The following is a 26726-nucleotide window of genomic DNA, read 5'->3' as shown; positions in this document are numbered from 1 at the left end:
TAAATGACCACATGATTCTGGATGTTTCTCCTCAAAAGCTGAATGTCTCAGCAAGGAGGAACATGTGCTATTTGTAAAACTCCTTAAAATTTTTCTTTGAGCGGTTTTAGTGCCTGATGGCTAATGTAGCCATCGGAGAAAGACCGCCCGTTAAAGTCCATTAGATGAAGTTAGACAAAGACGATGGTTCATCGTGGCCCAGGTCTCTACTAAGGGAGGAATGAAGGGTCAGACTTTGCCCCGTGGTGAAGCAGTTGTCTGATAGTACCCACGAGCTGGGCTGTGACTTGCTTGCAAAAGCTTCTTTATCCATTACCAAAAAGGGCTTATCCTTTTTTTTTTTCCTTCAAAAATAGGAATTCATCTTGCCAGCAGAGGGCTCAAACCAGTGTGGACAATTTAGGAACATTATTATCACCTTCTTGGATTGAGAAGTAACAGAAAAGTAGAATAACCACTCTCTGCTTTCAATTTTCTGGTGTATTAAAGCTTACTTCTTATTGCCATTTGGCCTCACCTACCATCCCATTAGTTTTTTTTTTTTTTTTTTTTTGAGTCCTGAGTTTCTATTACAATGATCAAGAATGGAACATACATACGGATTAAATTGCAGTTCTAGTCTATTAAATTACTATCTATTGAATTCATACCTACATAAGAACTTAAAATACCCATTTAAAAAAATTTATTTGAAAGGGAGAAAAAGAGGGAGAGGGAGAGATGTATTTTGTCTTCTGGTTCACTCCCCAAATGGCCAAAGTGGCTGGAGCTGGGCCAGCCTGAGCCAGGAGACAGAAACTCCATCCAAAAGCGTCCGTCTCCCTCAGGGGCCCAGGTACTTGGGCCATTTGCTGCTGCTTTCCCAGATGCATTAGCAGCGAGCTGGAGCAGCCAGGACTCGAACTGGCACTCAGGCATGGAATGCCAGCATTGCAGGTGGCAGCTGACCTTGTGGTAATGCAACGCAGGCCTCAAGCATTGCTCCTCTTTGACTGATATGTAAAAACAAAGCGAAATAATCCCTCCCCCCCCAAAAAAACAAAAAAACAAAAAAACACAACCCTTGGTTCAGATGATGATTCTTGTTTGTGCTATCAGTACTGATTCTCACTAGTGAATATACAGAATGGAGCAATGTGGAGGGATCTGTCCTGATTCCACAGTTTGTTTTCCCTTGCACTTCAACATGTAAGGAGGGGGTTTCACAGCAGAGCAGATAGAGCTGGACATACCAGGTCCACAGATGCCTCTGCCAGCTGCTGCGTAGACATTGGCAAGCAACTTGACTGCCAGGAGCCCCTACTTCCTCATGCATGGGATGAGGGTTTATTACTTATCCCAAGGGCAGTAGTAGTTATTGCATGAGAAGATGTTCTTACGGCTTGGGGCATAGTCCAGGTCAAAGCTGAATAGGAAATGATGGTTGCCTTTGAGTAACCTACAGTCCAGCAGTCATCTGAGTGCTGATTGGTTGTGGTCCAGATACGACCTGGGAACTTCTTGTTTATTCTGACTATTTAAGTGGAAGATGACTTGGTTGTCTCTACAGGGACAATGGGGACGAACACTCTGTGAGGCTGTGGCAATGTGTAGATTTGATCAAATAGGAAGATTCTGAGGTTAAAAACACAGTAGGACTTTTCCCTTTTTTTATTTTCCTTAAACCTTCACCCCTCTAAGATCTAGAAAAAAGCCATATAAAACAGCAGGACCTGTAGTGACCGCAATCCAATCCGAAAAGAAATGGGCAAAAAACTCGAGTGGACATTTGTTATACATTGAATGTGTCCCTCTCGAACTCTTATCCTCAGGTTCCTCAGCATGTGACTGCATTTGGAGACAGGATTTTTTTTAAGTTTGTTTATTTGAGAGGCGGAGTTACAGAGAATGAGAGGGAGAGACAGAAAGGTCTTCCATCTACTGGTTCACTTCCCAAATGGCCACAATAGCTGGAGCTGTGCTGATCTGAAGCCAGGAGCCAGGAGCTTCTTCTGGGTCTCCCACATGGGTGCAGGGGCCCAAGGACTTGGGCCATCTTCTACTGCTATCCCAGGCTACAGCAGAGAGCTGGATCAGAAGAGGAGCAGCTGGGACTTGAACTGGTATCCATAAGGGATGCCAGCACTGCAGGTGGAGGATTAACCTATTGCACCACAGTGCCAGCTCCAGAGTTAGGGTCTTTTCAAGAGGTCACAAAGGGTTAGCAAGTCCAAATCCAGAGTGACTGGTGGCCCTATATAGCAGGAGGTCAGGACACTCACATGCATGGAGGAAAGTGGAGTGAAATAAACCACGTGAAAGACAAATATCATATTTCCAACTATAGGAGATGTTTAGAATAGGCAAATGCATAGAGATGGAAAGTAGGTCAGCAGTGGTTCCAGGCTGTGGGGTGCCGACGAGAGGAATGCAGAGTTGCTGTTCATTGAGGAGAGAGTTCACGCTTGGGGTGACGAACGAGGCTGCACAGCAATATGAATCTATGAGGATGCCGCGAGGGGTTCGTGGAAAAATGGAATTAGGAGATGTTTACTGGAGTGCCAACCCTTTTGAGATTTATCAAGAGTTTTTCATGCTATGTGTTTTTCATGAATGTTTTGAAGACCATTTGTACTTTATGCCATAGACCTGCACATTGAAAAGTGGTTAAAGTGGAGACATGTCTTTTTTGCCACAAGAAAAATTGACTACCAAGAGGTTAAAAAGGCAAATTTTGTTATATATTGTATATTATATGCTGTATAAGACTTGTAACCACCTCTTAAAAATTGACAACGTGATATACCCGAACCCAGGGAAGCATACACTCGAGGTGGATTAGTTGTCTGGTAGCTGAATTATACCTCCATCCAGGTGCTGAAAGCCCACAGTAGCAGTAGTGGTTGAGGGAAGGCAGGCGGGAGAGAGCAGCAGGCTTGGCTAGAGAGCCTACTGCAGGATTTGCTAATTCCTTGCCCAAACCCACCAACAGGCTTTATTTCCAGGAGATGAGCAAGTATTGTTTGCCCCACAGCCCTTCCCTCCGGAGAATGAGTAGTTTTGAGATTAGGAGGTGGCGCATCTGCGGCGGCTTCCCTGGGCTGACCAGCTTCTATCTCTGCCAACACCAGGCCTGTTCGCTCAGGCTCTCCTCCCGTGTCCCAGTCTGGCTCCGGCCTGGTCAGGTGACACCTGCTTTATAGCGCTGCTGCCTGTGTGCTTTCCAGATTCTGCAAAGATCGACCTAACATAAATAAAAAGCCTGGCTCTGGGGCCTCCGGGTGGGCTCGTTATTTACTGTCATGGGGTGTGGTTCTGCACCCTCACCCAGCGCTGGAGGCCAGCATTGGCTTGGGCGGCCTGACTGAAAGGTAGTTCTTTGTGATCATAAAAACAAGTGGGAAGCATCTCCTGTGATCGGCGTGCTGCTGCCAGCTGTAATCTCCGCTTTTCCATTATGCATGATTCTTAACTGCTCACACTGGAGGGAAAGCGTACGCAGTCCCAGCCGCAGTTCCCAGGCTTCTGCCAGGCATCTGCAGGCTACTGCTGCTAATCAGTGTTAATAGAGAACCGCTTACATATTTATGTCTGAAGCATGCATCACAAAGATGGCACGGTGCTCCACTTATTTCAGACTGATCAAGCCAATTTGCCGTGATTTGAAAGCGGTGAGACGTGGGGTTGGAGTGGGGGACTTTGGCAAGGCAGCTTCCCATGATTAACCAGGAGCCACCCCACAGAGGCGGCTTCTGGGCCAGGGTTGCTGCAGCACACATGTGTGCCCAGGCTGTTCTGTGCCTGCTCTCCTCGCTGCCCCTCCTGCCGTATTTACCGCTTTTGGTAACCAATGTGGGCTTGGTGCCTGCATTCATTTGTGACCATGTGGGTTGCGAGCCCCACCCGGGGATGCGCGTGTAGTAGCACACAGTGATCTCCCTTATCTTATTCTCTTGTCTTTCCTGTCTCCCTCCCTTCTTGCCTGTGCTCGGCTTTTCCTTCTGCTGCTCTTCTCTCTCCATGGGCTTCAACAGACTCACTTTCCAAAGTCTAAAGCGTAGAAACACGGACCAGGGAGAACGAGAGAGGGACAGGGAAAAATCCCGTACAAAGGAGGGTTGTGCTTAGCAAAGGGACCCAATTCCACCTGGCTCTTCTAGGGATCCGTAGCTGAACGGTCCCTGGAGGATGGTCTTGCAGAAGCAGCTATCAGAGCTGCCCTGGGGGACAGCAGTTTCCCTTGGAACAACCAGGCTGTGTGTGGAGCTGCATGGAGTGTGCTCCTTCCTGGGTGCAGGGCCTTGGGGTCAAAGACAGGTGGGGTAGATGAGAGTGGGTGAAAGTGACATGGATCTGGGGACCACGGCAGAGTGCAAGGGGAAGTGGGCGCGAGAGGCACCTGCCAGCCCACCTGGTGGTTACCTGGAAGGAGGCTCCATCTTGGCCATTCCACGGAGCTCACACCAGCTCAAACCTCTCTGGAGTCTTCCCCTTCAGCACCAAATGCCAGCCCACTCATTCACCCACTCATTCATTCCAGCGTGCCTTGAGTGCTGACAACAAACCAGGCTCTTTGCCGATCTGGGGATAAGGAGGAAAAAGGCAGACGCTGACCGCACTGGGAGGCAGAGTCTATCAGATGATGACTCGCGGGGGTTCATCCATGCACTTGTTTCACAAATATTTACGGAGCCAGGCAATGTTTAAGATGATAGTATGGCCCTTGTCTTTCTGGGCTTGCAAGAGGCCATGGGCTGTGGTCAGGGTCATGAGTGCTACAGGAGTTTACAAAAGAAAGGGGGTATTGTAGACGGGAGTGATACAGAGAAGGAGGGCTTGGGAGAGCAGCCCTGAAGCTGGACAGTGCTAACTCAAGTGGTGGAAGCAGAGGTTGCCCTCGCCTTCCCCAGTCTTTTCTGGCATTCTGATGTAGGGCAGGGGGTTACATACCCTTCCCAACTCCCTTCCCCCCACATACACACTTCAGGGGGCCCGGGAAGCACCCTCACTGCTCAGGGTATGCTGGGAAGCCAGAGAGAGACTTGTCACCTGGACTGTTGGATGCAGGGAGGAATGGAGTCTCATGGCAAGGACTGTGACACAGGACTTCAAAGCAAAAGGAAAGCAATCCCTTCACAGGCTAGTGATACGCCAGGTGCCCTTTTTGCTGAGAATTTTGCATGGGAGATTATTTTTTTAAATTCATTTATTTGAAAGGCACAGTGACAGAAAAGGACAGAGAAGCATAGAAAGGGAGATCTTCCATCCACTGCTTCACTGAAGCCAGGAGCCTGGAACTCCATCTGGGTCTCCCACATGGATGGCAGGGACCCAAGTGCTTGGGCCAGCTTCTGCTGCTTTCCCAGGTGCGTTAGCAGGGAGCTGGATTGGAAGTGGAGCAGCAGGGACTCAAGTCGGTGCTCTGATAGGGGATGTTGGGGTTTGCAGGCAGCAGCTTAACCCGCTGTGCCACAGTGCTGACCCCTACAGAGCTGGGTGAGTGAGGAGCCCTGAGGGCTTTTTGTATTCTGTGCAAAAACCCTGGATTGGGCCTGGTGGAAGCCCTTAGCACAACACTGTCAGGGATTAGGTATTACTGTAGCTGGAACCTGCACGAGATGCCCTGTGCTGTCTCCTTGCTGCTCACGTGAGGAACCAAGGCTGAGCCAAGGGCATGGAATTCCCAGTTCCCCCGTATAGGGCAGCAGCGAGCCTAAAGCCACACTGCGCAACTCGGACAGATTACAGCAGAGTGAGCATGGGGAGTTCAGAGGCAGAGCAGCCAATGAGGAGCCTGTGGTCCTCATACTGGGGGCTAAGGTGGGCAATACAGAATCCTCGAACCCAAGCCCATTAGGCTCAAACCCTCAGAGAACATCAGAACCGCCAGAGTGGAGTGGCGGATTCCTGGGCTCCTCCTGGGGGACAAAGTGTGTCCTCACCAAATCCACGTGTTGAAGCCCCTGTCCCCCCTGCGATTTTATTTGGAGACCGGACTTTTCATGAGGTGCGGTTCCACGCTAGAATTGGAAACTCTTACAGCAGAGTAAGGTAGCTCTGTGGCTTCCTAGTCCTGTGCTCCCAGCATGGGGTTTTGGGGACTGGACAGCTTAGGGTGGGAGTCCTCAGAGGTCTTGTCATTGAGGCAGAGTCACCTGCGGTGCAAACACGAAAGCAAAGACTCCCCCCCGCCACCTCTGCAAAGAATGTTTGAGAGTTGTCTCATGGGGCACAAACAGCATCCTGCCCAAGCCTGCATGACTTACCCGTAGCTTTCTGCTAGCAGAGGTCTGCATGCAGGTGAGCCGTGTGCGTGCACACACACGTCTGCATGTATGCACATACTCTCATGGCTCTGCAAAGATAGCAATGGTGGTGGCTTGCTTCCCCCTCCATGTGTTCTGCATCTCTGCCTCAGGGTTTTTGCTTGGAGCAGACATTTAGAAACCCCTCCCTTTGAAACAAGTTCCTTCTGCTACCTTTGTACACTGAAATATGCCTCCTGAGTTTTGATGGAGAGAGCGAGTCTGCAGCCCCCACCCCGATGAGCCCCAGGGCTGCTACCATCTAGAACCTGGGTGAAAATAGAAAACAGCCAGTGTATTTGCTTGTTCTCCATTGGCTCCCCATGATCCCGCCCCATGGAATCTGTCCATGGCCTGCGTGAAGGTCTAGGGCAGTGAGCGCTCTGTCTTAGCCTGACTCCAGCGCCTGTTTCTCCTTCTCATTCACTCCCTGGAGCTCCACCCATCACCTCGCGCCTCCCGGCAGCCCCCCTCCCTCCACCCAGGCATCCCTGAGCAGAGAAAGACTTTGCTGAATTTCTGAACATACAGACAGTGTATCTGGATTCTACCACAGCTTCCTTGGGGGGTTGGACGCTTGGAACTTCTTTCAGGCACTGGGCAGGGGGCGGGGCTGAGGTCACAGAAGCATCGCTGCTCACTTTCCTGCACAGTGCTTTCCATCAAGGCTGTGCCCTTTTGCCTGCCGGCTGGGGGTCCTCTCGGCTGCCTTGGCTGGTGCTCTGAGCTGCAGAGGCCTCCAAGCTTGTCGCTGGGATGGAGACAAGGGGATACACTGGCCGCTACTGCTGTGGGTTGCCAGGGCACCCGGGGTTGCTGCTGCGACTGGGCAGCAGCTGTTCAGAACGCCAGGCACAGCTGTGGAAGGTGGGAAGACACGTGTCCCGCTGCCCTGGAGACTTAAGACACCCCAAAGAATGTCTGGCTTCTTCATTTAGCAGGATGACAGGCCCTGAAGTGAAAGATGAGAGTCTGTAGAATTCCATCTCCCGACGCCCTGCTGGGGAGACAGCATAGCAACGACCCCTCTGCGTGCGTGCAGAAATGGCCGTGTGCCAGCCAGTGCTGGGGCCAATGGCGAGTCCCCAAAGCTAAGGCATGTGGGACACATAGTGCACCGAGCACCAAAAGCTATCTGGGCCGTCGGTGACAGCTGCTGGCTGCTGTCCAGTACTGCAGGGCCGCCAGCAGAGACACGAATGGCGAATTTGGAGTAGATTCTTGTGCAAAGATGGCTACTCTCTCACTGCAAGTATACTCGAAGCTTCAGTTGATCTACACAGTGCATCCATGGAGCCCAGAGGTCGTGCACAGATGAGTGAATCGTCTCCATTATTTAACACTTCTGCTCAATCAACACATATTTGTTTCTAGTGGAAATAATGAGAAGCTTGAATTATATGATGACAGGATGTGTTCCCCAGAAACCGTGTGTTGAAGCCCCACCCCTCAGTGTACGTTGTTTTTATGTTGCCTGACCCATGGATGTTCAGGCCTTGGGAGCTGGGTCCCCACTTGGTGGTAAAGCGAGGATGGGACCTTTAAGAAGTGAGACCCAGTGAAAAGTCCTAGGCCAGCTAGGACTTTTTAATCTCAAAAGAGATTAAAGCATTTCTCCTGGGACCCCGGTCGAGTCTCCTGAGAGGATTATTCTAAAAGCCTGAGATTGAGTGGGGGTTGAGCTTGGCCTGGCCTGGACCACATTCTCTGTTTCCGGTTCCAAGGAGTTGATTGCTACTTCCTACCTGTACCCCTGCCATTTGCCAGGGCTGGAGCTCACAAGAGCCTGTGCCATACTGTTTGGACTTAAAGCCTCCAAAACTGTGGGTTAAAGACACCTCTTGTTTCTTCAGAAGTAGCCTGGCTTAGGTGTTTTGTTATAGCAATGAAAAGCGGACTGGTGGGCCCAGTGTAGCTGTATTTGGATAAGGAAGTAGCTAAGGTTATATGAGATCATAAGGGTAGAATTGCAAACTTTTGTGATTATTGTCTCCAAAAAAGAGGCAGTGGGGAGCTTGTGCTCCCTCTCTGTGCCCTCTGACGACAGAGGGAAAGCAGCCATCTGCACGCCGGAAAGAGGTCCTCACCAGGAACCCTGATCTTGGACTGCCCATGACCAGAGCTGTTGCTTCATCGCCTGGTCTCTGGCATTTCACATGGCAGCCGGAGCAAAGACATACGCCTGTTCAACTTAATGTATTTGGCGTTTGGAGCCATGCACATGTTTCCAGAAGCACACGACTTGTAGAGGCATCTCCTCTCAAAGGTGCAGCTTTTGCTATCCCCCAGCCTACCCAGTTCATTTACGCGTCTAGTTCCCAACATATCACCTGCTGGAAACGCAGATGCTTGCAAGGTGTGTGTGTGCGTTCTCTGCAATGTGAACTTGAGCTTCTCCTTTGCTGCCTGTCAGGATGAATTGTGGGAGATTTGCAAAGCCTCATTGCTGGCCGTTGGTGTTGGGTGGTCGGTAGTAAGCGTCGTCTCTGGTAGGCAGAGACTTTTACCTAAACGGCTTCCTCACCGTCTCCCTGGGCAGGAAATGGAGCTGCTTTGAACCTGCAGTCACGCACAGAGGGAGCCAGTCAGAGTTCTTGCGTGTGTCCTTCCCTTTCCCCAGGTTGGGGTGGGAGCAGCCATCACAGGTCTTCCCTGCGACCCCCTGGGTGGCCCCTGTACCACCACACACATCCTCAAGCTACCTGCATGCGTTTCACAGTTTCACATCCACCATTCAAACCAGAAAACAAGTTTGCTGCTGGCTTGAATGTAAGCAATTCTGGGCGTGATGTGGCTGAAGCACGGTCTTCTCTGGGGCACCCTGCCAGGGACATTGCAAGCCCTCGGTGACTGTGTTGTTGGCTTCGGTTGAACACGAACACACCACCGGCTCCTCCATTTGTACAGCATCTTTATTTCCCGTGAGCTTTCTGCGTTTGCCATTGTGCACATTCTAGCTCACAGCTCCTTTGACCGCTGCTACTGAGGTCTGTGCTTCCAAGAATCAACTCATCTGCGGGAACAGATGTGGATTTAGTTAAACGCCACTAACCGTGAGATTTCATGGAAGCACAGAAAATTCTCCCCTCCCAAGAGAATAGCTACCGTGCTCTTCTCTCAAAGGGACCAAGGGTGAGTTTCATCGTTTCCCAGCAGCGCACTTTATGTGCAGTGCCTGGGAGCAATGGCCTGCGTCACCGCTCAAGTGACTTGTGATCACCCAGAAAAGCAAAAGCTGCTACACGTGCATCGGGTTGGCTGTGTAGGTCGCAGCATGGGTCAGAACAGTTGAATTTTTCTCTGTGAGGGAGACAGGGCCTGAACGAGGCAGGTGGCATCGCATGTCTGGGCTTCTGGAGCCTTGCTCTGTAATATCTTCATCATCAGACTGGGAGATTTGGGCTGGGCAATGCTACAGTTAGGTCAGGGTGAGTAAATGATTCTGCACTAGCCTGCTGAGTTGATAGGGACTTCACAGAGGCCAAGCCTGCAGGTGGGTTTTGCATTGAGTGATGGTCTGTGCTGGGGGCCAAATCGAGCCCCCTGTCCACTCTTGCCTCAAGACACATTCTCACAGGGTCAGAATACTCCTTCACCTGATCCTTCTTGGAATCTGCGAATCCATGGGTGTGGCGGCAGGGGCCGTACCCATGCAGAGGGCAGTTCCTCCAGTTTGCCACCTTCAAGCATGGGGATGATTCTTGGATTTTTCAGAACTAGAAACAGGCACGTTAGAATGATGGCCCTCCCTTGTACTTCTCATTTGGATCTTGTGGAACAAATGCCTGATTGTGTCTTTAGCTTTTGTGACACTTTTTGGAAGTTTGCAGATTATGGATAGCCTCTAGGAAATGTTAGAAAGCCATGAACAACTTGAAATACATAGAATATGAATTCTGGATACAGCTGTCGTTGATGAGACATCCACTTCTTCAAAAAATCCATTGGGAGAAGGAAATTCAAGTTTTTTAAAAAATATTTATTTGAAGGGCAAAGTTACACACACACACAGAGAGGGAGAGGGAGGGGGGAAGAGAGATCTTTCATCCACTGGTTCACTCCCCTAATGTCTAGGGTTCAATGTCTAGGGCTAGGTCAGGGTGCAGATAGTGAGTGCAGGGCCCATGTCCTTGGGCCATCTTCTGTTGCTTTCCTAGGCACATTAGTGGGAAGCTAGATTGGAAGTAGAACAGCCAGGACTCAAGCCAGGGAACCTATGGGATGCCAGCATTGCAGATGGCGGCTTAACCCCGCTGCACTATAATGCCACCAGCCCTGGAAATTCTAGTTTTGATGGCCAATGTCTTCATTGCCCGTCTCAGTCCATTTTGCACTGCTAAAGAGAACAGCTGTGACTGGGTAATTTATAATGGACAGAATTGTATTTCATTCATGATACTGGATTCCACGATCAAGGGTCTGCATGCGGGAGGACCCTCTTGCTGTGTCAGCCTATGGCGAGAGGGAGAGAAGCTGCTCACGTGATAATGATGTTAACTCGGTCATGATGCAGAGCCCTCCCGGTCTAACCACCTCTCCCAGGAAGCACCTCTCAACACGTAGCCCTGCTTTGCAGTAGTTTATAATCATGCTTATGCCATGACATCACACTTGCCTTGTTCTCGAAACTCATGAAGATTGTGTTAAGGATCTTTCTAACTTTTCCTACAAGAGGCTAAGCATTTCCTCTGATTCAATCATTTGAGACGCGCTGTGACACCACATGAACCAAGTGCCTGTTAAAGTACAGCCCTTTAATCGTCCAATCTCGTTTCTCATCATTGGCCTTTCTTGGTGTCCTCCTCCTTCTGGGATTGATTTTTAGAATTCTACTTTATTTTAGACATTCAGAATTGCTGCTATAAAGCACACTGAACCTTTTATGGGAGTCTAATCTGCTCTGCACTTGCAATAAAATGTGCTCATTTATGACTGAGAATTATGTATTAGCTTTGTCTTTTTTGGTAATTATGTTTTTAAGGTGTCTTCTTTTTTAGGAGTTCTTTTGAGTACTAAGAGCTTAGAATTTTATCATTCTTCCAATGATTTTTATTTTTTCTGTTTAACTCCATTTTAGCTTTTATCTTCTTATTTCCTACTTTGTTTTGGAGAATGTGTGTTCCAGTTTACTGATTTGAAAAATTCAAGGACAATCTAATGTAGTGATGAAATCTGTGGTCTCTGAACACTAACTGCATTGCTTCAGTGCCTGGCCTTGTCACTTATAAGCTGTGTGACCGTAGGCAAATTACTTAGACTCTCTGTGCCTAAGTGTCCTCACCTATAAACCAGTGTTGTTGACAAGATCAGATGAATTTTTATGTTGCATATGTATGCTCTTAGTGCCTGGCACAGTATTTACTTGACAAAAATATTCAGAAAGAAAAACGAGATCCTCTAAATAGTAAGAGCTGGAATACTACTCTTGAATACTTTTTTAAGCCATAGTTTTGGCATGCAACATTCCTGTCACTATTTATTCTAAATTTTGATATATTCTGATATTTCATTAGAAAAAAATTTCAAACGTAAAGAATAGCTGGAAGAATTGTACGGTGAACACCACCACCAAATTCTACAGTGAGGACTGTGCTGTGGTTATTAGATCACCCGTCTATCCCACCATTAGGTCTCTACTCATCCAGTAACCCTGCTTAGCTTTGGGGTACATTTCTAGGTAAGTTGTTACCAAGTTTGATATATTGTTAGTCAGAGATTGATTAAATTTTTTCAAAATTCTAATAATGTAAGCTTTGGAATAATCTTTTCATTGCTCATTTTTTTCTTTTATTAGGTTGGAACCAGGAAGAGGGCTTATATGATTTCTATTTTGAGGCAATTTTTAAAAAAGGTTTATTTTATTTATTTGAAAGAGTTACAGTGAGAGAGAGAGAGAGAGAGAGAGGGAGAGAGAGGGAGAGGGAGAGGTCTTACATCTGCTGGTCACTCCCCAGATGGTCTCAGTTGCCAGAGCTGAGGCAATTTGCAGCCAGGACCCAGGAGCTGCTTCTGGGTCTCCCACGTGGTGCAGTATCCAAGGACTTGAGCCATCCTCTGCTGCTGTCCCAGGCACATTAACAGGGAGCTGGAATGGAAACAAAGCAGCCGGGGCTCAAACCGGCGCTCATATGGGATGCCAGCACTGCAGGTCAGGGCCTTAACCCACTGCACCACAGTGCTGGCCCCTGTGAAGAATTTTTGTGGATAACCATATGATTAATTTTGGTAATATGGATACAAAAGGAAAAGTTGAATTTTCTGCTTTGTAGAAAACACAGTTCTCCATACTTATTAAATTGTTCTTGTTGATTATATCATTCTAATCCTCTATGTCATTATTGATTTTTCTCCAGTTGATTTGTCAAATTCTGAATGAGGTATATTAAAATCTCCTTTTCTGATTTTTAAAATGTTGTTCTTGCATTTCCATTAAGTATAATCTATCCCTTCTCTCTGAAGTCATCTTCTCCACTCTTCACGTTACAGACACCCTGAAACACTCTCTGACATGGTACCACTGTCCGTCTAGCGTAGCTATAGGGTGGTTCATGCATCGCTCACTGCCATTTCCTCTCCCTTCATCTTCTTTTCAAGTGTCAGAAGAGAGTCAACAGGCATTTGGTTGAGTGTTTCCCACTTTCCTTGGCTGGGCATGTTGATATACACTTCCCAAGATCTTGCAGATTTGAAGACATCAGCCTTTCCCTGAGAGCTGAGGGGAATCACAGCCCGATTGCTCTTCTCAACCTCTTATCTTTTCCTGTAGGATTTTTATCTCATTGTACTTTGGCTTTGGGCTATGACCTCTTGGTCCTTTGGGTCCTTTACTTGGTTCTCAGCCATTATCAACTTTTTTTTCAATTTACAGTGAATTTTTTAACTAAAGACATCAAGAGCGTTAGCTCAGGGTACCAAAACAAAATACATAGACTGAGTCTGGCTTCAGCTACAGAATTTTGTGTTCTCACTGCCTGGAGGCTGGCTGTCCAAGATCAAGGTGTCAGTGTAGTTGATTTCTGGTGAGGATCCTCTTCTCTGGAAAGAGAGAGACAGAGAAAAATGCTTTGGGATCTCTGTGGTGAGAACATTTTAATCTAATTACCTGCAGTGACTCCAATTCCAAATCCCATCCTGTTAGGGGTGAATTTTTCAGTGTGTGTGTGTGTGTGTGTATGTGTGTGTGTGTGTGTTAAAATTCAGTCTGCAGCTCAAGGATATTAATTTTGCTTTCTCAAATTTCTAGAATGCACTTTGAGTGTCCAGGTTAGGGCTCCTCAGGGCTGCTTACTGGTTTTCTGAGTCTTTCCCAGCTTGGTTTTTGGTGGGCACCTCCCTTCTCAGCTGCTATACAACATGGCCCTCCTCCCTTCCTCTCTCTCTCTCTCTCTTCCTTTCCCAGGGCATTGGGTTGTCTTAAACTACTGTCAGTTCATAGGTTTTTAAACTTCTCACTTCTGTTGTTTCTTCAGTCCCTGCACTGGTCAGGATGTAGGCAGTGGCAAGCCAGTGAGCCTGCAGTGAACAAACGGGAATGTGGCAAAGTCTCTCTGAGAATGATGCAAATGACAGTCCTCTCTAGCCATGGACTTGGCACAGTTGAACTCTCCTGGAATCATCAGGAATGGGCAGGCCCTGCTGGAGCCACTTGTGCCACAGGCAGGTAGATGAAGACTTGCCTGAAAAAGTCACAGGCTCTGACATTTTCTGTCCTCTGCCTGGGCCTCAAGGACTTCACATTCTAACAACCAGCCACAGGCCTCTTAGCTCTTCCCAGACACCAGGGAAAGACATTTTATATATGCCCTCTTACAGAGATACTGGGAGAACCTGTGGCCTCACATACACTTTGCAAATGCTTTCAACACGACTGGTGTGGGGTTGCTCCAGAGAGTTAAGTCAGAGGGGTTCTGAGACATGAACTCCTAACACCAACCTCCCTCATTCTGCGCAAGTCTGTGCTCTGAGCAAGCGAGCACTCTGAGGCAGACAGGCCAATTCCTGCGTGAATGGGTTTGGGATTACGCTTTGTCATGTTTGGAGATGGGGTGCCCTACCTTCCATCAATAAAGTTAGGAAAACTAGAGGATTGGGGTGAAGTGGCATCCTGCAAGCTGCTTCAAGAAGCAAGATCCCTTGCATTTATTAAACCCCAAGACATTTTGAGGCTGGAAGTTCCACGTGCAAGGTGGAGGACACCGAGAATATTTGTAAGCAGCCCCAAGATGCCTGTTAGACAAAGTCTGGGAAGCCAGCAATATTTTTGCACCAAAGAGGAAAGGGATGTGGTACCACTGGTAATGCCAGGGGTTGGCTCAGCCAAGCTAGGGGTGGATACAATGGTGAGGATGGTGTCAGTCCCAGGGACATGGCAGATGCAGGGAGTGACACTTTCCAGGGAAGTCTGGGTGAGTGGGTGACATTGGGAGGGACCAGCATCCCTCCCCACATGATGGGCAGATAGCACATACTCAAAGAAGCCTGGGGAGGGGGCTGGTGGGGGCCAAAACCCTGAGAAAAGGAGGCTTTCACAAATGTAATCTGCTGCCTCTGAGGGTGCCACTTTGCAGTTCTCACAAATGTAATGTGATGCTGGCAGGGACCCAGTGCTTGGGTAGAATGAGATAAAAGAATGAGAAGTTAGCTTGTAGCATCAATTGCACTACTTAGGCAGAGTCATTGAATGAGACTGGTGACCTGTCGTGCAGGTCTTGGGCAAAGAGATTGGTGATAGACTTTAAGAAGCAACTTCATACTTAGGTATTTCCCTAGGCTCCACTGCCCTCCCTGGGCTAGACTATGTACGCATGACATTGACAGGATGTCAGGAGGTCAGCAAACACCAGTGGAATGAATCCAGGAACGAGGACATAAGTGAATTTTGGAAAAACATCAAACTCTTTCTCTATGGATTATTCAGTGTGGTGGTGCCTCTATCGCTCTGATGAGTTAGTGCAATTAGAGTCTCTCCATCCCTAGTGAGGGAGAGGGTCCCTGTGTTATGTATCTGAATAGTCCATAGCAGCAGGGCTACGCTACAGCCATGGGTCATGTGGTTTTCAATGCTGGGAGCATTTTATAGATGAGAATGGAAAATGTAAAATTCTCATTTTTGTCTAGAAATTTTTTTTATCCTGAATAGCTACTGAAAGAAAAAAAATAGAAGAGATAAATTGTGAATCAAACAATGCCTTGCCTGTTTCTGCTGTTTCCAAATGTGCTGCAATTGAATGGGTGGAATTACTGAGAACAGATGCTAACCAATACCCTACACATACCCCACAGTGAGAAAAATGACAGACTTCGCTCGACTTGCCCAAAACCCATTTAAATTTTAAATTGCCTTAATTGTCGTATATTTTTTATGCAATATAATGGGAGTTTGCAGAGGGAGTCCATGGAAAGCAGTAGGTTTTGGAAAAGGCTGCAGGGTTTTGGTGTGTGATAAACTGTAGCCACACCTATTGCGAGTGACTATCCAACAGGGATGTGCTTTTCATCACACTCCTTGTGCTAGGAAAAATTCTATCACTGACATATTGTCATTACTTACATTCTAATTACTCTCTGGTGATGAGTTCAGGATGCAAGTGTTTTTCATTAGATGGTTTTCCATGGCAACTGGAGCTGGGGAAGCCCTTTGATGGCTGGACCCCTGGCCCAGCAGTGGGCTTCCTTCTTCCTCAGCTATCATTGGCCTCCTCCTAGGATATTAATCTTCTAATGTACATTTGGTAGCTAGTGGGACCAAGGAACCCCTACAAATTCTCATGTGGAAAGAAGAAAAGATAGCTCGTATCCAGTGGTTGGAAGAACAATGAGTTAGTTGTTGGTAGATGAATCCAAGGCACCCATAGAACACTGGGAAATCGTGTTTCAGGCAGCCCCAGAGAGCTGTAGACCCTGAGCTCTCATTGCATGGCCCTTCCTGAATCACCACCTCTTTAGATCCTCAGTAGAAGGTCTAAGGTATTCAACAGGTGTCAGGGAAACTCTGTTGTCAGCTGTGAAAATATGGAGGTTTTCAGGAATCCCTGAGACCCGTGTTATCTCCTCCATGACATACATGTCCAGAGGAAACAGACGACACTGAAGAGTGGTGAATGCTGGGGCAGGCTTTCCCTAGGGCTAGGGGCTGCTGCGACTCATCCATTACTGGATTCACTCTTTGCTTATTCAACCGAGAGTGTCCACCAGGAGCTGGACTTGAGGTAGGATTATAATAGGCATTCATGTCTTTTTGTGTGTGTGGATAGTCTCACCTAGCTCCTAACCTAAGGCCTACCTTAATTTTAAGGACATTTTGCAATACAAAGGAGAACAGAGGACCATAGCAAATGAGAAGTAAAGAAGGAATACAGGGGCCAGCAGGCTGGGGCAGCGGTGGCCTAACCCACTGTGCCACAATGCCAACTCCATCCTGTAACTTATTATTTATCTATCTATCTGACAGATAGAGTTAGACAGTGAGAGAGAGAGAGAGACAGAGAGAAAGATCTTCCTTCCATTGGTTCAACTCCCCAAATGGCCACTACGGCCGGCAATCCGAAGCCAGGAGCCAGGTTATTCCTCCTGGTCTCCCATGTGGGTGCAGGGCCCAAGCACCCGGGCCATCCACCACTGCCTTCCCGGGCCACAGCAGAGAGCAGGACTGGAAGAGGAGCAGCCGGGACTTGAACCTGGCGCCCATATGGGATGCCGGTGCCGCAGGCGGAGGATTAACCAAGTGAGCCACGGCACTAGCCCCAACTATCCAACTTAATTAGACATATCCACTTGTATAGTTTTTCAAGTTTCTTAAAAAATTTTTTTAAATGAAAATTTATCATCCTGCACACACTGTTCTGCACTCAGCTTTTCCCTAAACACAAGGGTCTTGTCCAGTCGGAGGGGGTGACCCAGGCCCTTGCAAGGCAGAGATGTGATCCAGTATTGTGGAGCAAGGTGGGTGAGAGAGAGTTTCTAGTGACAGGCTTAGGTCACTGGAGGAGACCAGGGCAGCTACGTAGGGGCTGAGACCTGGGTAAGACTCCACGTTCCTCAATATGGTCCTATTTATTATTTGCTTTTACTCCTTGATTTGATGTACAGGGCCAGTGGGAAACAGGATAGCCTCTGTTCTGGGACACATGATGGCTGCCCTGATGCGATGTTAGCGTGAAAAAAGGAAGCATCTGTGGAAGGGAATTAAAATCTGGTGAAATTTTCCTTAAACAAAACAATTTGCTTTTTTGTTCCCCCACCCCCTTTCATAAGTCAAGTTGGTATGAACTTGCGCATTCAGCCTAGGTGACCCCTGGCCCAGAGAAGTGGGTCATCTTGCTCTGGTCTTTGCTATTTGCTCGTCACTTCTATCCTTATGCAAGCTTAGAGAGAGGCAGTGCTTATTTGGGGTTAGTCAACAGGAAGTCATGGCAGGTTCTCTGAAACTAATTCTTGATTTTCCTTTGAAGGTCATCTGTCGGATCTGCGATATGGAAATGGCAGGAGAAAGATGGCTTCATCGCGCTGTTCATGTGATTGTTCTGAGCAGTGTGGAAATCTTCCTGTTTTGTTCTTAGAGCCTGATTCCAGACTTAGTTGGTGACTTATCTTGATGGCAAACAAAGATGCACAGTCTACATGTATTAGAGGATTCTGCTAAACTGGAGTCAGAAAAATAATGAAAATCCCAGTTGCTTTTGATTTTGTTACGTGAGCTTTGTAATTGAGTTAGTGAGCGATGCATTGATTGACTGCATCTGGAATAAAACGGGTACTTGTAGTGGCATAAGGAGAGGTAATGTGAAATGTAATTTGTACCAATTATTGTTGTGACATGTGATTGAATGTTCACTGTTAGCAGGTACTCTGTCATATTTCACACAAAACTAATTTAAGGTGTTTGTTTTCAGTGCAGAGGCTATGCAATATAAATTGCACCTACAAGATTTTCATTACTTAAGAAAACAAATAACAAAACCCTGCCTTTTCGTATTTATGTTTTTAAAAGCTTAATGAACCTGTAAAAATACTGAGAAAAATCAAATCGTCAGTCATATTATGCATCCTAGGAGAACCTGGTGGAAAACTGTATTTTGCCTGTGTCTGCTCTGATGGTATTACAACTCCATAAATGAGCAATTACAGAGTCGCAGCTGGGCTAAGTGATCACTGTGGATTGTCCCCTGGAGCCTTCACTGCAAACCCTTGGAGACTGACTTTGCTTCAGAGTTGATCCCTAGGTCACAGTTTTTCTTTTCTCTCTCTCTCTCTCTCTCTCTCTCTCTCTCTCTCTCTCTAAAATGTGAATCAGTGGCCTCCACCAAAGAGAAACAGAAAATGAAGAATTGAAACGTTTTACAGTCACTTTGGCTTTTCGTAGAGGCTTGTGTACAACCCCCTCTGCCATCGTAGTTTTCTTAAACACGGGGCTTTGGGGCCTGGTGTTGCGGTGTGCGGGTTAAGCCGCCACTTGAAACGCTGGTATCTCACAGGAGTGCTGTTTGAGTACTGGCTGCTCCACTTCTGGTGCTGATGCTCCTGGAAAAGCAGTGGGAGTTGATTCCTGGCTCCTGGTTTCAGCCGTCCTAGCTCTGGCCATTGTGGCCCTAGGGAGTGAATGAGCAGATGGACCTCTCTGTTACTATGCTTTTCAAATAAATAAACGAATCTTAAAAAAAAAAACACAAGGTTTTGTTCTATGTAGTTGGTATCACCAAACATGTAGGGAGCACAGACCTCTCTTCTGAGAGCCACATGCACGTAGTTAACAGCTCAGCTGCTTCTCCATTAGGTATGGTCAATGGTAGTACCACTCAAGAGAACATTGTCCAAATGGACTGTCTGGTACCCCTTCCTCAGTCTCCTCTTCTGGGGCTCCCAGGATCAGTGTACATACCACATCCCACTCAGTTCTTCCAGCAGAAAGCTAGTTTTTACTTCTCTTTCCTTGTCACTGGATTCTGTCAATTCTGTCTCTGAAATCCCTCCAACCCCCTGCCCCCACCCCATCTTGATTCCTGCTCCATCCCTCTTGGGTCAGCCTTCCCTTGTCATGTATGGTTTCCCGCCCTACTCTCTTTCCCAGAATCTTGGAGGCTCTAAGTTATACCCAAAGCCGCCTTCTTGCTGTACTTTGTCCCTGTAGAAATACATTGTTTTCTTTCACAAGGTCCTCCTCTCTTTCTCGTTGGTTTTCCATGTGGGTCTGCGGCTCCCTGGTGTTCTGTTGTGTGTGGGTCTGCGGCTCCCTGGTGTTCTGCTGTGTGTGGGTCTGTGGCTCCCTGGTGTTCTGTTGTGTGTGGGTCTGCGGCTCCCTGGTGTTCTGTTGTGTGTGGGTCTGCGGCTCCCTGGTGTTCTGTTGTGTGTGGGTCTGTGGCTCCCTGGTGTTCTGTTGTGTGTGGGTCTGCGACTCCCTAGTGTTCTGTTGTGTGTGGGTCTGTGGCTCCCTGGTGTTCTGTTGTGTGTGGGTCTGCGACTCCCTAGTGTTCTGTTGACTGTCTGTCAGGCTCTCTCTGTGACTGCCTGTATCAGCTCCTATGCCTTATGTTCAGGATAGTTTTCCGTTGTTTCCTGAATGTTCTTTTTGCCCTTTTCCTTGAACTTTACGAAGGAACATTTTGTTCCTGTTAATGTTGTAAACAAAAACTTTCCATTTTATAAAAAGAGAACCTCAAGTTAAGAGCATTCCTGTCTAAAGCAACAAAATATCTTTAAAACGCTGCTATCTTGTGAGTGGGTAATGTATTCTTCTTCAAGGTATCTGAATAGAGAAGCACTGGAATGCCTGTTGGAAAGTCGTGATGTTTTGCCTTATTCTTTTGTCAACACCAACAGGTTCTCGGGATCTATTTTGTTTTAAATTAGTATGTATCATATTACTCAGTAAATCACTATCATTAAAGTGAGATCTCAAGAAACAAAGGGAGGTTTTCCTTTTTAACACTTCAATATGCCTCAAAGAAATTTCTTCCCTAAACACAGATTTCCAATTCAAATGGGTTCAGAGAGTGCTTACTGAGCTCTACTGCTCACTGCTTTGTAATCCAACACCTAAGGAAATGACTACTGCTTTGAAATAATGTAGTCAGCAGAAACTTGACCAAGGCAAGGCTGTAGGAAGTTCTGAAATCTTGTCCTGTATGTATTAGTCTTGGCATTCAGCTCTTTGGATTCTGTAATCCATTCAGCTGAGGCTATTGTGTCTGTTGAACAAGTCGGATTCCTCAGTGCTACCTTATTGAAAGGTGGTAGATAGCCTTTTCCAAAAGCAGCCAAAGTCATGTTTCTGGGCCCACGTGCCCTTGGAGACCGTGTCACTGCCACTGAGAGTTGGGGCCTCTCTCTCCTTCCCTTGAAGCTGGGCTGGACTTCGTGACTGCAGCAATAAATAGTGTGCGGTAGAAAAGATGCCACACAGGACAGGAGCAGGGTGAGATGACTAAGGCCCTTGCCTTCAGTGCAACACCTGAGAGTACAGAAGAAACACAGCAATACATACTATTTTGATCTGTGAGCCTCCTGAGTGGTAATTTTACAGCGTGAAGTTTTGGGATCATTTGTGGAGCAGTCATAGCAGCTGGAGCACAAGAGTACATACAATTGGGTTGTCGTTCAGTAGTCTTATCTACTTCCTGGATGCACTGGGTCCTAGCTCTTTAGCTACTGGAACATATGTTGGGGTGAAAGGACCTGAGAACACAGTTCAGCATGCATCAGGAAAACAACCTATGCACACCTTCTCCTAAGAGATTTGGTTACTAGTTGTTGCAACCCTGTATGTACCCTTGTTAGGGGTTGAGTTTTTCCCCCTTAAAAAGATAAGTTGAAGTCCTATCCCCCAGTGTCTTAGAATGGGAAGAGGGGAATTGCAGATGTAATTAGTTAAGATGAGGTCATAGTGGATTAGGGGGAGTCCTTAACCCAATAGGATTGATGTAACTATAAGAAGACAGTCATGTGAAGACACACAGGGACATGATGGCCGTGAGCTTGGAGTGGCATCTACAAGCGAAGAAATACCAACGGTTGCTGGCAAATGGCAGCAGCTGGAACAGGCAACAGAAACTTCCTCCCGGAGCTGTCAGAGAGAGCACTGCCCTGCTGATACCTTGATATAGAAAAATATAGTTTTATTGTTTTAAGCCACACAGTTTGTGGTGCTTCGTTATGGCTGCCTTAGCGAATGCAACCCTTCTGAGAGGAGTTTGCTCCGAGCTAAGAGACGACTGGCCTCTCTTGTGCCTCTTTACAGATCGGATTGGTTTCCCCTTACGTGAGTAACAAGTTTGACACTCTGGCTGTGTATGTGATAAACACTTGAGGCCTCCTGGATTCAGCCTGCTGCCTGGCCATCTCAGAAACACGACACTGCTCTCGTCTTCTGCTTTCTTTTCTTTTTTCCTGGAAGCTCCCCATTAATAGTGTCGGACATGGGTTAAGCCTGCATCAAATGTTGATTCACTCAGCCATGCATCCATCCCTTACTTCCTGGATTGGTTTGCTCCTCCTCCTCCTGTGTTTCCAGAAACACTTATCTGTCAACTTTAACAACAACCTTTTTGAGCGTTTCATTTTATTTTTGCTCCTGAAACAGTGTTAGTTCTTCCTGTCTCCTCACTGTCCTCCTGGTCCCCAGAGCTGGCTGTGTCCTTATTCTTCCTCTGGCTTTGTCTCCTCCTACCCTTTCTCATCCCCTCCCCCTTTCTATTTATAACATTTATCTCTCTAGCTATTTTCTCTCTTATTTTTAATCAGCCTCTTCTGAAGAGTAGCACCCTGGCAAAAGTGCACAAGTTGTAAATGCACAGCTGGGAGAAGGTCCGCCCAGCAAGTAAACCCCAGAACACTCCCTCCATTCTAGAAGTTTCCTCTGAGTCTGGCCTCATTCTGTTCTCTAAAGGCAACCGAAATCTTGGTTCCATTTCCACAAAGTATTTTCGTTGTTTTTAAACTTTACCTAAATGGACTCTACAATATTATGGCATTTGGTTTTTGCTGAAGATTTGCTTTTATGAAACACAGTCATGTTATGTGGGACATTCATTCTCGTAGCTGTGTAGTATTTATACCACAGCTTATTCCCCTGCTCTGTAGTTGGCAGACACTTGGGCTTCAGAGTTTGGTTTTCATGAACTTTGAGATGAACATTTGTGTACATGTGTTTCTTGTAATTCTCATGTACATATTCATATAAATGTCCAAGTCCATTATTTCTGTGGGATAGATCTCAGGAATGCGTCATTTGAAGAGACGCACCATTAGTGGACATTTTCCCAAGAAGATTGTACTAATTTACACTCTTATTAGTATATTAGTATTCTATGTATCCAAGTAGCTCCACTTCTTTGTCATCTTCCAATATTGTGACCCTATTAAATTTCAGCTCTTCTAGCTGGTATACCTTGGTATTATATTGCATTTTCTTTGGTCACTAAGGTATTTAAACTCCTTTTAATATGTTTATTGGCCATTTGAATATTCTTTTTTGAAGAGCCTGCTCAAATTTTGAAAATTTGCAAATGTTTGTGTTTTTATTGATAAACCTTTCATTTTAACATTAGCATATTTTGTGTCCTATTTCAGAAAAGTTTTACTTCCCCAAGGCAATAAATATATTCTCTGTTATGTTATCTTTCACAAATAAGTTGTTTTGCTTTCTACATGTAGATCCACTTGTGAAAGATCTTTCTGGGTGATGTGAGGAATGGAAGCAGATTCCCTGTCTTCCATACGGATATCCCACTGGCCTTCCACCATCTTTTGCTCCACTGTTCTTCCTCTGCAGTGTTGTTTTGTCAAGTAGTTGTTGGTCTACGTTAGAACTGCAAAACTTTTGGATTCCTGTATTATTGATGTTTCACCAATTGATTATCCTAAAAAGTGAACAAATAGACAACATGAAGCTACTAAGTTTCTTACTTGGTTTATCTGGCACTGTGTTCTAACAATATAACTTCTGAACAAAAGAGATATGTAAAGGAAGAGTCTAGGCTTTGGACTTGTCCCGTTTGTCTAATCTTGGCTCCTTCTTTTACTCATGGGTGTCTTTGTGGGAATTATTTACCGAGTTCTCTCATCTAGAAAACAAGTAAATTGACAACCATTTCATCCAGTTGTTATGAGGATTAGAAATAGCATAGTCAATAAGGCCGGACATAGAGCTGGGTCTCAAAAAGTTATGGTGGTTGCTAATTCAGGGAAAGGTTCAGGAAGGAAGAGTTTAAGAATTGATTTCAGTTTCAGAAAGATCCTATTTGTCTTTGGAATAAGGAAGCCGCTTTCATCTATGGACTTTGGTGGGAAGGTTCAAGGGCACAGAATACTCACCAGGGATTGTGGGCTTTGGCTCCTGATTGCCTTAGGCTTGGGAAACATGATAGGGACTCAAGATAGCATCAGTTTGAAAAAACACATGAAGGCCTCATGGCTGTCCTTAAAGTGTTTTCTGCCAATACTAAGGAACCCATTGTTCTGTGTTTCATGATTTTTGTTTTTTTCTTTTCTTTTTGGAGAGGTACAGAGTACATTTAGGTAGTGTTTATGTACTTATTTACTATTGGTTTCCAGTTTCCCCCAGAGAAAAGAAAGCACTGATTAAAAAAGTAAAACTAAGCTCACATTTTCAGAGCACTAGTTGAGAACATTTTTTCAATTGGTGTTCAGCTTCCATGTTCTCTATTTTTATGGTTCTCTGTAGGTCTGGCCCTTCCTACCTGACTGGGGAGGTCTGGAACATTCCATAGTGCAAATATTTAACAAACAAAAGGCTTTTTTAAAAAAATCAATTACATTTAAGATTATTGATATGGTATTAACCTTCATGTTTGAAATCTTGGACATTTAGAGGAAAAAAAGATTGTTTTTAAAAGATTTATTTTATTTATCTGCAAGGCAGAGTTAGAAAGAAGAGAGAGAGAGAGAGAGAAAGGAAGACAGAGGTCTTCCATCCACTGTCTTCTTATATTTACACCCAGCACTGTGGGTGGTGGCTTAACTTGCTTTGTCACAACGCTGGCCTCCCAAAATAAATAGATTCATTAAAGTGGGATAGGAGCCTTTTTGGTCTATTATGTTTTGCAATTATTCTTGCTTTGGGCTTTCCCACTAAATAAACATCTAAGTTGGTAGCAAGAGGTAGAAGGCACTTGTTGTACACATTATATTGGACATTGACCAAAATGGAAACCATTAGAAGGCCTTAGTTGGGTTTCTTTTTTTTTAATAGAAAACTTTTATTTAATAAATATAAATTTCAAAAGTACAGCTTTTGGATTATAGCAGTTCTTCCCCTCATAACCACCCTCCCACCTGCAAATCATCCCATCTCCTACTCCCTCTCCCATCCCATTCTTTATTAAGATTCATCTTAGTTGGGTTTCTAATATTCATCTTTGCTACATAATTTTGACCTGAATGTGCACATGAGATGTTCTAGGTCAGGGACAAGGTTTTGCGTCATAGCTCAGTACATTAAAAATGTACTCGCTTGCCTAGAGCTTTCCTTGGCTGACATGTAAGAGCCAATGGGGATTTTTCCTGCCTTAGTAGTGGACACCCCATAGGTGATGGGCCAGCAAAAGTCCCTTGTCTCTGTTATCAGGAGGAAGGAGGCAGCTGCCTCTCTTCCTGAAAGACTCCGCTTGGAAACAGAAAGGGCAGGAACCTAACTCTGGCCCTTTCTGTGTAAACCACATCTCCCCAGGCACCTGCGAGCTCTAAGAGATTCAGCTTTTACTTTACCAACCAAGAAGATGAAAATTCCCATCTCCCCCTTTGGAGCTAACCTAGGTACCTCGCCCAGGATGTAATCTTTTGACCTTTGGGAGACGAGAGCAACTACGTACATAGAGTTGGCTGTAGACCCAACTCTCCTGGCCTGAGGAGATTCCCAGGAGGGATTGCTCCTGCATCTCAACCAGGTACAAGGAGTTGCTTTCTCTTAGAGTCACTACTACCAGGATCTGCAAGGAATATATGACAGCTACTTGTGGGGTGGGCTGAGCAAGATTCTTTTAGTGTGTTCCAAAGTGAGGAAACATTTTTTATCTGCAATTTACCAACTGTCAATTTGCAGTCAAATGCTCTACCACTGAGCTATACCCCTGAACCAACTGTCAATATGACAAGTGCAACAGGGTCAAAGGCTAATGACTGTCACCAGGTGCCAGGAACTCTAGCCAGGTCTCCCATGTGGGCGACAGGAACCTAAGCACTTGGGCCATCCTCTGCTGCCTTCCCAGGTACATTAGCAGGAAGGTGAGTCAGAAGAGGGGAACTAGGTCTTGAAGTGAAACTCCAGTATGGAATGCAAGTGTCCCAGGCTAGTGGCTTAACTGCTGAGCCACAACACATGTCTCTCCACAATTTTTTTGAAGTACCCTCATGTATACCTCTGTCCTATTGGTCTTTTCTTCTAATCTCTTTGAGTTGCTTCTGTTTTTCACTTTGGAAATGGGATACATCAGCTTCTTATGTAGCAGAGGGAATTCGGGTTGTATCCTTATCCCACGCTACTCTATCTCAGAGGTTGGGATATTTTTCCTTTCCTGGAAAGCAGTAGACACAAAATTTTCTTCTTCCCTGTCCATATAAGATCTCAGCTGGATAGTCTTCTTTGCTTGTTTTATAACTGGTTCAAGTGTGAAAACCACTCAATCTGCAGCCTGTACAGCCATAGGCTGCAGGCAGGGTTTGGCCCTGTGGGCTATGTGTATCGATCCTGCTCTAAGTGACACTTTCCCGCTCTGTCTCTATTTCTCATGCTCCAAACCTCTAGCTAAGCCAAGTTGAAATAATCATTATACTGTTTTGTTGCTTAGTGCTCAGATCTGGAAAGATAGGCAAACTGTGGTACCCGATACTTAACCTTTGTCTCCGCTCTGCCAATATCTAGTTACCTATCCTCCACAGCTGGATACAAAGCTAAATTGTTTACATTTCATGTCGCTCAGAACTTGGAAAGATATACATATTCACGAAGATTCTATCACTTTGGTGACCCAATAACAAGAGAAGAATCAAGTATCTGCTTTCAGTCTTCTGAGAATTACATCATGGGAAGCTGTGATGGAATGCCATAAAATATGCATGGAAATTGTATGCTCCCAAGACATTTCGTGGAAGCCTTCCTTTAAACGTGATCAGCCAGCCATCCTGAGAAGAAATGTTGGGCAAAGTTAATCACCAGCATACAAATGAAGAGTGCCCAAGAGGTTCCATTTCCCAAGCACTTCTTCTTGGGTCTCTACTTGCTTTGAGGTTGGTCAGCACTGTTGAGAGCCTCCTGCCTGATGCAGAGTTAAGGGCTAACGTCAACTGTCAATAGTGCATCACCCAGACAGCGATACTGCATGAACACCTTGTCTCCAGAAAACAGCTGAACGCCCTCTTCTCTCCTTCTCCTGGAACACTTCTGCCCAAGCTTTTACAGTTAGGGTTTCTGCTGGTGACAAATCAACTGTT

At 46.1% G+C, this 26726-nt stretch overlaps 1 long non-coding RNA gene across 9 annotated transcripts in view; it reads left to right on the top strand.

The window, feature by feature from the left end:
* Positions 1-26726, top strand: part of LOC149124504 (uncharacterized) — a 58770-nt gene that overhangs the window by 21554 nt on the left and 10490 nt on the right. For 2 of the 9 annotated variants that reach the window (XR_016212705.1, XR_016212706.1), the window contains exon 4: positions 17735-18936. The exons of 2 other annotated variants lie outside the window; for them this stretch is intronic. This is a non-coding gene — a long non-coding RNA (uncharacterized LOC149124504). Of the gene's footprint in view, positions 1-356; positions 506-17734; positions 18943-26726 lie in introns of those variants that run through there. 5 more of the 9 variants (XR_016212699.1, XR_016212700.1, XR_016212702.1 and 2 more) reach the window with 3 other exon arrangements.

The sequence above is a fragment of the Oryctolagus cuniculus genome, chromosome 9 (genome assembly GCF_051225735.1).
Source record: "Oryctolagus cuniculus isolate XC-2025 breed Fujian yellow rabbit chromosome 9, ASM5122573v1, whole genome shotgun sequence".
NCBI classification, from domain to species: Eukaryota; Metazoa; Chordata; class Mammalia; order Lagomorpha; family Leporidae; genus Oryctolagus; species Oryctolagus cuniculus.
Note: the sequence above shows the minus strand (reverse complement) of the source record. Positions and strands in the feature narration are given on the sequence as shown.